Source organism: Sturnira hondurensis, unplaced genomic scaffold (assembly GCF_014824575.4).
Source record: "Sturnira hondurensis isolate 20B ecotype Veracruz unplaced genomic scaffold, ASM1482457v3 Scaffold0013299, whole genome shotgun sequence".
Taxonomy (NCBI): Eukaryota; Metazoa; Chordata; class Mammalia; order Chiroptera; family Phyllostomidae; genus Sturnira; species Sturnira hondurensis.
In genome coordinates, this window is record NW_028085930.1 from 8,131,486 (window position 1) to 8,145,632 (window position 14,147).

The window sequence follows — 14,147 nt, forward strand, 5'->3', positions numbered from 1 at the left end:
GACAAGGAATAGCTACATTTTTGGCATTTTATCACCCCTGTTGGTCAGCTCATTTCTTAACTGTCCACAAAAGATACCTAGCTACTCTAATGAAGCACCAAAAGAGCAAGTCAGATTTAAAGTCCCAAACAAGAGGAAAAGCAAAAAAGCAAAAGAGACCGAACAAGCAGAGGATGCACAGGTTAGTGAAGGGACTGTGAACAAGCAGAGCAAGTCACAGAGATGATAGTAACCACAGTACCTACATATGCAGCTTCCTAAGTATGTACCTAGCAAAAAATTGTTTAACACACTTCTGGAAATAAATCCTGAACCCACACTTGTCCTGCATCCTGAGTTGAGTTCTTTACCGATTAAAAAAAATGTTTTGAGTAGACAGGAAAAAGAAAGACAAAAAGTTCACCATTGAAACTTCCAAAGAAGAAACACGAGTTGTCACACATGCAATGATTAAAATAGTACTGCAACTGAAGTGACCATCTCATTGCCGAGACACAAGTCTTCAGGGTTTCAGGTGAAACATTTCCAATCTTGGATAATCAACATGTTAAAGATAAAATATTCCCCTAAAAATATTTAAGGCAACATTTCTTTAAGACAACAAATGAGATCAAAGAAGAATAATTTTTAAAGTTTCTATTATTAAAATGTCATTTTGGAGGCCTGTGTCCATGAAAAATTTTTGGCACCTATTCCATATAATGATAAAGAGCTGTAGAAAAAAGGATATCCTCAGTGTGACCAAGTTCAGACGCAATTAAATACTATGTGTTTTTAATCTCATTTATTAAAAAGGCATTGTTACATGTAAGAAGCACCTTAAAAGAAAAGAGCAGAAGTATTTTTCCACTCTTAATGGCAAGGTATTAGTGACTACCAAATTCTGAGGAAACTACAAACAGGCTGAAATCTTGAAATTATTGTATGACATGATTATTTTTATGCAATTTAGAAATTTAAAACCTCTTTTAAGGGAAACAGTGGAAATTTCATAAAAGCTGTACAGATGTTTTAGAGTTACTGAATGCCCTTATTTCAATCCTATCAAACCAAGTAGGACAGCAGAAAACTACATGAACCAGTCCTCAATTAAATATTGTAGAAAATTTCCCCCAAATAACTGACTCTTTTTTAAAAAATATTTTCATTATTTATTTATCTTTAGAGGGGAAGGGAAGGAGAGAGGAAGAGAAACATCAATGTATGGCTGCTTCTTGTGCATCCCCTGCTGGGAACTGGTCCCTGCCAGGAACTGGCCTGCAGCCCAGGAATGTGCCCTGACTGGGAATCGAACCTCGATCATCTGGTTCGCAGGCCTGCACTCAATCCACTGAGCTACACCAGCCAGGGCAAATGACTGACTCTTAAAGCAATGACATGGTTATTTTATCTTGTGAGATCAAAAAACAAAAGTAAGAAGGATCAATATGTTGACTTTGCCTGCAGTGGCAATGTAACTAAGAAAATCTCTTGAAAATCTTTTATTTCTAAGATTCCTATACCTCAGGTTTCTTCATATTATAAAATGGGAACAAGAAGTACCTAAATTAGTATCAGGATTACATCCATTAATATAGCATTTGAACCACTAGTAATAAGAACTCAAATAGTTATTTTTTACCCAAACTATGTAATATTTATATGTACATTTCAATAGTACAAGGAGCTCACTACAGAACTAAATTACTAATCAGAGATTAGAGAAGCTTGCCCTGGCTGGGTAGCACGGTCCGTTAGAGTGTCATCCAGATACACCAAGGTTGCGGGCTAGATCCCCAGTCAGGGAACATAAAGAATCGACCAATGCATTCATTTTTAAAAAAATCAGTATTTCTCTACCTCCCTCCCTCTCTGAAATCAATTAAAAAAGATTAGTAAAGCTACAGGTGTAAGAATTTTTCTATTAAAGTATACTTCTCTTCTCACTAATAGTTAGAAATTGCCATCTCTAGTATCCAAGTCACAAAACAAGAGCCTTATTCATAAAACTTTTTGGAAGTAATCCTCTGGTAGTTGGTGCATTGATAGGGTCTATGTTGGAGCATATTTTATACAAAATCCCTCAGGAACAGTTTATAGGCTTAAAATCAGCTGAAAAAAATCTCAAGAGAATTAGATTATTTCGTTTAATAAAGGATAAGATACCGGAGGGGTTTGATGATAACTCTCTAAATACAGAACGAGCGCCACATGAAGGAAGGCAACACCAAAGCCAAAAGGTGAGCTTGTAAGAGACCACCTTCTGAAGTTAGAATGAAGAGTGCTGCATGTGTCTGGCAAAAGCTGGTATTTTTGAAAAAGCAAGTATTTCAAGGAAAATATGTGTTACTAAACATATCTCTGGGATAAATGTTACTAAAAAGTTAAGATGAAGATTGAGAACTGACCGCTGGACTCCAGAATGAAACACAGAGTCAAGAGCTGAGGGGGGTCTTTTTGTGTTTGTTTTTTACGATGGAAGAAATAACAGCATGTTTGCAAGTTGATCAGAATGATCAGAATGTAGAGGAAAAACTGATAAGGCAGATGGGAAATGGAACAACTGATCAAGTGATGTTTTTGACTCAATGAACAGGAATGAAACCTGGAGAATTTGTAGAAGGGCTAGCCTTAGATAAGGGAATGGAAAATTCACACAGAATTACAGGTGGGAAGGCAGAGCAACACAGGATGCAGGCAGGATGGTATCTGTGATGGAGGGAAGATAGAGAAATATCGTTCTGAGAATTATTTGGAATGAAGAAATCAAGAGGGCATAAAAATCAAAACTAGGCCAAGTAAGCATGTGCACCTCCTACCAGGCCCTATAGATCATACTACGGAATTTTGTCTTAATCCTAAGAGCGAAAGGAAGACCTTGAACTGTGGTCATGTAAAAAAAAAAAAAGAAATGAAAAGAAAAAGAAAGAAAGACAAGACAGGCACAAGTTGGAAAATAACAAACATGAAGGGTAAGACTGGTGAGACTATACCAGCTTGGACACTATCATGTGAGTCTAAACAAAAGATCAATGTAGTTTGGACAAGGGTGGTAGGGAACAGGAATACAAGCAGGGGTAAAAATGGCAGGACATGATAATAAACTAGATGCATACATCAAGAATTACACTAGATTTCTAGCTGTCTTATATGCTAAATAATAATTCTATGCACCATGGTCAAGAATATTGGAAGACTCTTTTCAATAAATTGTGCTGGGATAACTGGATGCCACACGAAAAGAATAAAGCTGGACCCTTCCCTCACACCATATATAAAAATTAATTCAAATCTAACTATAAGAGCTTATGCTATATAAAACTTGTAGAAGAAAACGCGGAGCTTAATTAAATCTTCTTGACCACCATTCCCTAAACATGGCACTAAACAAACAAAAAAAGTCTGAACATTATCAAAATTTAAAATTCTTGTGCTGCAAAGGACACCAGATGGTGAAAAAGACAACCCACATAATGGGAGAAAATATTTGCAAGTCATTTACCGTATCTATAAATCTTTACAATGCAATAATAAAAGGACAAATAACCCAATGAAAAATGAGTAAAATTTCTGAATATACATTTTTACAAAGATACACAAATAACCAATAAGCACATTAGAAAACCCCCAAAATCATTAGCCATAAGGGAATACCACTTCACTTCGGGGATACCACTTCAATGGGATACCACTTCACCAGCACTAGGATGGCTCAACTTACAAAGACAGACAGTAACAAGTGTTACAGAGAATGTAGAGAAACACACATCGTTACACGGCCGATGGAACTGTCAAAAGGTGAAGCGGATATGGGAAAATTTGGCAGCTAGTTTATATCATTATTATTATGCTTTCATGCAAACATTTAATTTTCTCTGATTAAATGAGTGTTTTCAGATGAAAATCAATCTTTGAATGATTTAGTAATGCTTCAATTTTGAGAATTATAAAAGATCACATAAGTTTAGTTGAAAGCAGTCATCTTAATCATCTGAAAGTAAACCATCTAAAGATATGCCATGTCTTTCTCATGTTATTACCAAAGTCCACTGTCTATGGTCCCAGGTTTCAAGGACTAGGTATATTTGCTAATCTCCTACCTAAACTTAAAAATACCCTGTGGTTAACCTTATCTTCATTTCTTCATAGTTGCTTTACATTTATTTCAAATAATGGCATTTATTAGATCTAATTCATGCAACCAATTAGCAATTATTAAAGAATAGACCATACATACAACCACCAAGTTCATAGGTCTATATACGATAGACCTGCAGAGATAAATAATTCAGTTTGGAGAGACGAGTCATACCAAAACCACACATATTAAAAGTTGCTATAACACAAATTACCAACAATGATAATTAAGTCTGAAAACTCAGAGGAAAAAGACTGTTAAAACCTTGAGTATTCTGGGAAAAGTCTCCTGAGCTAAGCCATGAAGAATTGCTGGCAGAGAATGGCTAAGACACACCCAAGAAGTATTCCAAACACAGCAATGGAAATCTAATGAGTGTGTGACTATGCCAATCTGGTTAGAATGAAATAACTGTTTCATCATGCATCTCTACCTCTACTAAATGACCCAGACCTACCCAAATAAGGCAAGCTTAGAATTTTTCATTGGATGCATTTCAAAACTAATTAGAGACAAGTGTACAATGAATAAAAATAAAAGAAGTGGTTTATCCAGCCCTCCACAGTATGGGACTACCTGAAAAAGCTAGAGTTGAGCCTCCAAATTCATGCCATGTCCTTTGAGCCAGTTCATCTGACCTGGGAAGTGAGACTTCCAGGTGCTTTTATCCCATGCCTCTGAATAAACACGGAAGACTTACTAGAATAAACATGGACAAACTAACACTGAGGCTACTGAGCTGACTGGCTTCTTGCAGTCCTGAGCAATCAGTCACACCTGTCAACTAGAAATGGGCTAGACTCACCTACTTATCAAGAACAAGCAATAGATAAGTTGCTCTGAGCCTCAGAGGATTTCTGAGGTGAATCAAGACTTGATCATTTTTGTTTTCCGAAGTTTGAGTAGCTGACTTATCAAACCTTAGCTGTGAAAAAGCATGGTTCTCTCTTCTTGAGGATGACTGGTGCTGAGCCTGGGCTAAAGCAGGACATATTTCCTCTACATTTTTCCATTTCTTCTAATTCCCACTCTTTGGGATATCCTCATATATGGTAACTCTAAGAAGCATATATGTACTCATTTATTCAGAGTATATACAATAAATAACAAGTGTGCAGCAACCAAGATTTCAATTTTTTTAAATTCTGTATTTGTAAGGCAGCCCTCCTCTACTGCAAAAGTGGGTTAGGAGATGAATGGTTGGGAGTTCTATGGGTACTTTAGTGAAGTCCTAAGGGTGCCCTAATAACTGGACTCTGAAGCTCCAGACAATGGGATGCTGGCAGTAACAGACCATGTGCCTCTCTGCAAGTGGTTAAGTATGGGTACGACCTGGTGCTTTTTGCAGAAGAGCAGGAACTAAAGTCATAATTAATTTTGTCATATCAACTAGGAACAATAATACCAGAAACAAATGTTACTAAACTACAGGTTTACAAGTATTTACTAAAATATATATATTTTATATTTACAAATATAAAAATGTACATAAATATAAAAATATGTTTATATTTAAATTTATATATATATATATACTCACATATATATAGCTCTTTCAATAAATTTGTTGAATATTGAACAAACACTTAAAATTTTTAAAAAACTGCAGAAACTTTCAGATCTTTAGGATATACAAATAATTCAGTTAAATATGGGTCCTATACGCATCAGGTCTCATCAGACCTACTAAACCCAAATTTGGGGTTTACTAAGATTCCCAGGTGATTCACTCATATTTTCTTGTCTACACACTGTTACACATCAGTTTCCAATTCTTGTACAAATTAAAATTACTAGGGGGCTGCTGCAAATTAAATGGTATCTCCCCCTCCCCAAATTCACGTTGAAGTCCTAAACACTAATGTAATAGTATTTAGATACGGGGCCTTTGTGAAGGAATTACTGCCCTTTAAGAGATACAAGAGAAACCCCGCACACTCTCTCCATCATGTGAGAGCACAGCAACAAGACAGGCCTCTGCAAGGCAGGAAGACAGCCCTCACCAAAAACCAAATTGGCCGGCACCTTGATCTTAACATTCCTCAGGCCTTCAAAAGTGTGAGAAAAAAGATGTCTGTTGTTTAAGCCACCCAGTCTATTATATTTTGTTATAGCAGCAAAAGCAAACTAAGCAAACTAAGACAAGGATCTTTTTTTGTTTCAATCCAAGTGTCCAAGCATCATCCCTAGAGAGTGTGAATCACTAGGTCTGAGGTAGAGCAAAAAAAGTATTTTTAGTAGCTCTCTAGGGTGGGTCAAATGTGCAGCCAAAGTTCATAATCACTGACCTAGAAAATGGGGCTGAAAGGTATGGTTAGAGTAAATGCAAACTACAGTATCTTACTTTTAAAAGGTAAATACTTTCTAAAAGGAGCTATTGTCATAGGTTTATAAACTATCCCTAGGGGAAAATCAGTTTTCCCTAGGGATAGGATGTGCAAATTCTGTCACTTCATGAAGCACATGGACAGAAATTTAATTTTAAAAAAACAATCGGCAAAAGTAGCCCAAATTACCCACCAGAAGTCAAGCCATGAGAAAAAATAAAATACTTCATCTCTGTAGAGTTCCGGAGTGTTAGACAAGGGTTATTAAAAGTTTTCAGGTCAACTCAACAATAAATGTTTTCCAAGTTTCACTTGCAGGTAATCAGAAAGACACCTAATGTCCCCCCAAATTTGGCATGCTAGGTGTTAAACTCAAAAACCCAGGCACCTCTCCACAGGTGTTGTAGCAGCTAAAGCATGTGAAAGTAGGGTTATCCTGGGAGCTCTGAAAACCCAGCCACACAATGCCATTACATAAATGTGAGGAGGCACTTACAGGCAGAAGAAAACAGTAATAACAGTGACATAGTAGTTTCGACGAGACAATACTGATGACAGCAGTTCCAAATGAGAATGGATCATAATGACTTACAGAAATCAAACAAACCCACTCAATTTAAGAAACAACTGCTTGTTGATTAAAACCGAAAGTAAATGACATAAAATAACTCCACCTCAATGTGATTGTAATTACCAACACTGAGAAGCTTACATGCCTAAAACACACTCTAGGTAGAAGGGTCTAGGTAGAAGGGAGAACGTGCACTTTGAGCACTTATCTTCAAGCCGTATTTTGTAGAAAGGACCATGACACTATTATTAGGAGTAGTGAATTTTGTCCCAAAGATGACCAAATGGCCCCACGTTCCTCTAATTCATCTGGCTGAGAACAAGACATCCAGTGTTTTCTGCAATGCTCTCTAAGTGCACTTCATCTACCTACACTGTCCCAAGTCCAGCTGGGAGGGTAACAGCACAGGAGCACAGCAGCCCTCTAACCGAACATCCCCTTCAGAGCAGAGAAGACCAGACAAGGTCCCAGATCCCACTCCCACTCCAAATACAACAGCTTTCCCTTTTCTATGTATTTTATGTTTTGGCTTCAGGAAAAAAAAAACACAACTGGTATTTAAACAAAGAGTTTTACATCTTTACAAGGAAGGAGAAGCCTGAAAATCCTCCAGTATAGTGGTTCTCAAACTTACTAGTGAGCATCAGAATCACCTGAAGGGTTTAATTTTTAAAACACAGGTTACTAAGCCCCTACCTGGGAGTAAATCAGCATGTCTGGGGTAGGTTCTAGAAAGTGCATGTCTAACTAGTTCTCAAGAACTAGTTAGAACTTATTGATGCTGCTCTTCCAGGGACCACACTTGGAGAACCACTGCTCTAGTCAAGGTCAGACTGGACTAAATCCCAATTCATAATTCCAATTCTATGTCTTGCCATCTGTATAACCTGGAACAAGTTACTTAACTTCTCTGAGTCTAGTTCCTCAGCAGAAAACCAAGATAATACCTACGTGGATTCCAACAAGAACTACAGAAACACCACTTATAAGTGTGTGGCACAGTGCCCAGCATTTGGTGGGTTTTCAAATACCGCCTCCCTTCCCCTGAGGTAACACTACTGCTATAACATTTACGTGTTTGCCTCACCCGACTCTACATCTTCACAAGGGTATGACCTGGTTTTTGTCATCCTGATACCCTCTGCAAAGTTCCTAATAATATTCAGCATCAAAAGTACTATTAGTCTATCTTGTACAAGGGCTAGGCAAGTCCGTGTCTTTCACCTTTGAAAAAACTAAGATCAAGGTTTCCAATCACCAGACACTGTATTTTACTGGCAAACACAGTGGCCATGCAAGAAGGTCTATCTGTCCCTCCTGAAGCTCTCTGAGGATCAGACTGCTGACACAGAGCACAGCAGAAGCTGGCACCTGTGCCAAAGTCAGCACGCCTCATCAGTTTAGGATCCCTGTTCAGTCAAACCAATGAACAAATGGTGGCATGGGAGGGAAAGGCCCTGTCAAAACATTCTTATGAAATACTGCATTACCCAAGGACTAGGTTTACAATCAATAAAGTCCAAATTGAAGCACCAAACATATCTAGGGTGACATAAGTAACTAAGTATTCAGAAACATCCCCAAATGTTTCCTCTCCTACAGTGTGCAAGTCCCTATTTTTTCTACCAACTAAATCAGAAAAAGACATCCACACAAAAATTCAGTCTCATCATCTAAAAGCCAAGATGGAATGTGGTCATTCTCAAACTTCAGTTGTCTTCACAATCAGCTGAGAAGAGGTGATTAAAAATAGAGGTGTTATTAGGTATTCTTGGCAAAAAAAGTTGAAGTTAAATCTCACCAGTGGTAACTTGGTCTAGAGCAACAGTCCTCAGCTTTTAAATATTCTCACAGCCAGAAATCCCAACCAATTGCATCAGGATCCCAAGGATAAGGCCTCTGAAATCTCCTAAAGTGATAATGTACAGCCAACACTCTTAACCTACCCATCAATTTACAAGAAATAGAGAAGCACATTAAATTACTTCAAAAGAATACATTCAGCAATTTCCAGGCTGTGGGGAATTCTACAGGACAACCAACCTGATTTTGTCAACAAATAAAACTACAAGAAAAAGAAAAAGGAGACATTTTTCAACTAAGAGCTATTGAAAAAATAAGTCAACGAAGAGGAAGAACAACCTTGTTTGTCACACTACTGATGATGTTAATTTTGTCCTGGTGATGTTAATTTTGATCACAGTGACTGAAGTGGTATGGAAGATTTTTCTCACTATCAAGTTACTAGTTTTCCCTTTATAAGTAATAAGTATCTTGTAAGAAAATATTTTGAGTCTATGTAAAATATCATAAACCTTATACTTTTGCTCACTTTATTTTAAACACGTGACTGAAACAATAACTACAGTAGTTGCCAAATGATGATTTTTTTCTAATACCATCATTCCACCTACATTTATTAATTTGAATCCTCTTATTTTGTTGCTGAAATTGTCCCAGTTTTAGCCAGTGGAGAGAGAGCCTTGAATGGGCTGCCTGCTATGTCCTTTTAACGTGTTCTCACCAATTTTTGAGCAATTCCTTAATTCCTGGCACCACAAGCTGTTCCAAGCTTATTTTCTTATCTTCCTCGCCCTAGGATTCAAATTAGCTATTTCTCCAGAGAACCTTGGTTCCTTTTATTGACAAATATTACTCAGAAGTGTCATGGCTTCAAGGCCTTCACAATAGACTATATGCACATACACACAAACACCTACCTACCTATATTTTTATCTATACATGTTAAAAATCTTGAGTGCATAATGAAGCTGCCAATTCCAACCTAACTCTTCAGATCAGTCCTTTCCCTTTCCTTATTTTTAACTTTCTTCTTACAGTTAAAAACCTGGCTTTCATTATCACCATTATATACACTTAATTTGCTCTAATCTAGAATACAGAGTAGTTTTGGAGTTCTAACCATATCAGTGTGGAAAAAAATTACTAACATAATATTTGTGTAGGGGTGTGTTTGGGGTTTTTTTTTGCCTTCAGTCTTAGGTATATTTATAGTTATTTTTGTCAACAGCCTTAGATTACATAGTCAAAATCCTGTATTCCAACCTTACTTAAGTTACTTCTCCCCACGCCTACCCTTCATTTCCCATACTTCTCTGCTTAATAAATTCATGCTTACCAGAATACTATGTACTTTCTTACAATAAAAAAAGGTAAATAAGAATATTACAAGAATCCTACCAACCTTCCTTTCTACCTATCTCGTTCATTATACATTCAATAATGCTTTACATGGTGGTAAGTGGACCTTTTTTTCTCAGCCATTCAGTCAGTGTAACTCTGGTGTTCATGTTGGCAGGTTTCTGCCACCCTTCTGGCAATTTCTTTATCCCACTGGATAGAATTCTTGGTTCTTTCCCTCAACACTTTCTTTGGCAATACAGTTCATTTGCAATCCTATTATGATACACAGAAGGATGATGAATCACTGACATTTTTCAACTTTACTTACCATATTACCTCCAACTTCAAAAAATTCTAATATACATACTTCAAGAACAAAGCCCTTCTTGAAGTAGGATGTAAGATAATATATACTTTCTTCCACAACAGCATAATTTAAAAAATCAATCACACATTCTCTTGTCAAATTTCATTCATCTGATCCCAAGTGCTAGATTTTTTTAAATGTCCAGATCAAATAAAAGCAGAAGTGTTTCATTTAAATGTTCAGCACAATGCTCTTTAAGTAAGATTCAGAAACAGACTCTGGCATTCATGACCAACTGTCGTCTTTGGAATGCCATTGTAAAGCATCTGTAATCCAACTGAGACACGAGTCTTACAAGAAATGAACGAACCAATTCAAAGGAGCTCACACTTAAAATCTGCTGTCAAAAAAAAATGGCCCCTTTACTCAATGGTCAGATTTATTTTTGTAGAATCCACTACTCAATACTGTTTTTTTCTGTTAACCAATGGCCTAAGTTTCTTCCAAGGACACAATCAGGAAAATGAATTTTTGATCAGTACCCACTAACAAAGACCATGTTTAGAAAAATCAACCCCCAAAAAGAGTAAGAAGCGCAGGCAAGAAAACACCACTTTTGTAGATAGACAATAAAAAGATAAAGAGAACTGAGGAGTCCAGTTACACAGAAAGCTAAGACATCAGAAATTCAGACAGTCTCCCACTTCACCAGTCAGGCAACTTGTATTCTGCCTGCACTGGTACCAGCCGTTTCCCTTCCAGGCCAAAAGAAACTGGTACTGCAGTAACACACAGCCAGTTTTGATAAACAGTAACAATGGTTTTGACAAACAACAAAAAAACAAAAATAGAAATCTAAGCTTTAATTAGGCTTTAACTCTATTAAACAATTACATTCTGATTCTGCCCCCCAAAGAAGCCATTTGTCCTACCACACTTGAAATACTCACAACACACAAGTATCTCTAAAAGGAAATGTTATTGGAGACCATAAGATTCTATTAGATAAGTTTACTTGTCAAACAAGTTTGCTTTACATGTCCTAAGAATGCTGCCTTCACAAAAAAAGGACGATCTATCCTCTATCACTAGTAAGACATATAACCAATCTATTTGTTCAGGTAGATAACTAAATAAAAAGTCCTAAAACACACCACTGTAAGTGGCCTAAGTGGGCAAAGAAATCTACCTCCCAGTCCAACTACCTGCAATGCCTACAGCCAGCCCATCTCTACAGACAAGAGGAAGCAGGTCCAGCCTTGCACGCTCCATGTTCTTCTACAAAGCTCTCAGGCCTCATTCCCCCTGAGTCTTTTTGTAACATCTCCCTCACAACTCTGAACTCACTACTCACCCCTCTAGAACCCTACTTAGCTACCACAGCTCCTCCAAACATGTCTTCTTCTCTCCAATAAACTGTAAATTCAATGGCTCCAAGAACTGTGGGTCACACAAACCTGCACTGGCCATGCCTGGCACACATTTGGTTCTCAAAAACTATTAAAAGGAAAAATGAATACATTAACACACTTCTTCCTTAACTGTTTCAACTAAAACTATATGACTAAACAAAACTGTATATTCTTATAATTAAGAATTAACCCCAAGAAGTTCATACTTACAAACTTTTCTTTCTTGATTTATACTGGGAGGGGAGTGGGGCGGGAGGGGAGCAAATGTCATACAAAGTAGTTACCGAAGTCAAAGAGATTCAGTGATCCAATTGCTTTCACTTAAATGCTAATGCTCTATTTGTTCTGCATTAAGAATAACTGCAGAATACTTGGATGCTTCTTGTATTTGCTTATGAATAACTGTTTATGAATAATTTTTCTTTCTATAAAAATACATGTTCCCATGCTAAAAATATGCCCTGAGAGAGGTGAGAAGTGAAAGGGCAATCAAAAACCTTAGGCAAGTTCCCCATTCCTCAGCACCTATTCATATAACAAGCAATTTATATAATGTCATCAGTAGCTCACATGCGTATTTTTTTTAGTTTATTTTAATTGTTGTTCAAGTACAGTTTTCTGTCTTTTATTCCCATCTCAGCCCATCCCCCGAGCCCTCCCCACCTCCCTCCCACTTCCACCCTGCCCCTAGTTTTTGTCCATGTGTCCTTTATTCTTATTCCTGTAAACCCTCCCCCTTTTCCCCTGAAATTCACTCCCCTCTCCCCTCTGGTCACTGTCAGCCTGTTCTCTACTTCAGTGTCTTTAGTTATGTTCTGCTTGTTTGTTTGTTTGTTTTGTTGTTTAGGTTCCTGTCAAAGGTACTTGTCTTTCACCACCTGGCTTATTTCGTTTAGCACAATGCTTTCCAGTTCCATCCATGCTATCGCAAAGGGTTGGAGCTCCTTCTTTCTTTCTGTTGCATAGAATTCCAATGTATAAATGTAGTATAAAACTATGACTAGATCATAGTTTTTTGATCTATTCATTTACTGATGGGCACCTAGGTTGCTCCCAACACTTGGGTATTGTAAATTGTGCTGCTATGAACACTAGGGTAAACTGGTTCTTTTGGATTGGTGTTTCAGGGTAGCAGTGGAATTGCTGGGTCAAAAGGCAGATCCATTTTTAGTTTTCTGAAAAAATTCCACAGTCCTCAATCCCACCAACAGTGCACCAGGGTTCCCTTTTCTCCATAACCTCTCCAACACTTGTTGTTTGTTGCTTTGTTTATGATGGCCATTCTGAATGGTGTAAAGTGGTATCTCATTGTGGTTTTAATTTGCATCTCTCTGATAGCTAGCGATATCGAGCATCTTTTCATGTGTCTCTGGATCCTCTGTATGTCCTCCCTGGAGAAGTGTCTGTTCAAGTCCTTTGCCCATTTTTTAATTGGGTTTTTTGTCTCTTTGAGTGGAGTCGAGTGAGTTCTTTGTTTATTTTGGAGATTAAACCTTTGTCTGAGGTATCATTGGCAAATATGTTTTCCCAAGCTGTTGCTTCTCTTTTTATCTTGATACTGTTTTCCTTAGCCATGCAAAGGCTTTTTATTTTGATGAGATCCCATTTCTTTCTTTCCTTTATGTCCCTTGCTCTAGGGGGACGTATCAGTAAAAATATTGCTGTGTGGAATATCTGAGATTTTCCTGCCAATGTTCTCCTCTAGGACTTTAATGGTGTCATGGCTTATATTTAAGTCTTTCATCCACCTCAAATTTATTTTGGTGTAAGTTGGTGTTCAAGTTTCATTTTTTGCACATAGTTGTCCAGTTCTCCCAACACCATTTGTTGAAGAGGCTATTTTCACTCCATTTTATGTTGCTGTCCCCTTTGTCAAATATTAATTGACTGTAGACACTTGGGTTTATTTCTGGGCTCTCTGTTCTGTTCCATTGATCCGTCACATGTATATTTTTAATTCCTTGCTTCAACCTTCAATTCTTTTATTAAGGTATAATCAAAGACACTGCAAAAGAATACTACTGAACCCAAAGTATCCACAAGTAATATGACATGAATTGGTAATTTGAATGAATATTTAGTTGTTAACTACAGGGCTTTAACTCTGAAGTGTAAAGAACAAAAATTTCTAGCTATGTAACTTTCACAGGATGCCTTCCTTTTAAAAAATGAATTATTTGCCTTAAAAGATATGCAAGAAGTATAATGTTTTTGTAATTCTGAAGCTCTGAGTTTCAAAAAAGGCCTAAAACTCCTGATTCGGTATACT

The 14,147-nt window shown here is 37.2% G+C and overlaps 1 protein-coding gene across 5 annotated transcripts in view; it reads right to left on the reverse strand.

The window, feature by feature from the left end:
- ATP2C1 (ATPase secretory pathway Ca2+ transporting 1) overlaps positions 1–14,147 on the reverse strand; it is a 136,154-nt gene that overhangs the window by 83,794 nt on the left and 38,213 nt on the right. The gene's annotated exons all lie outside the window — the stretch shown is intronic.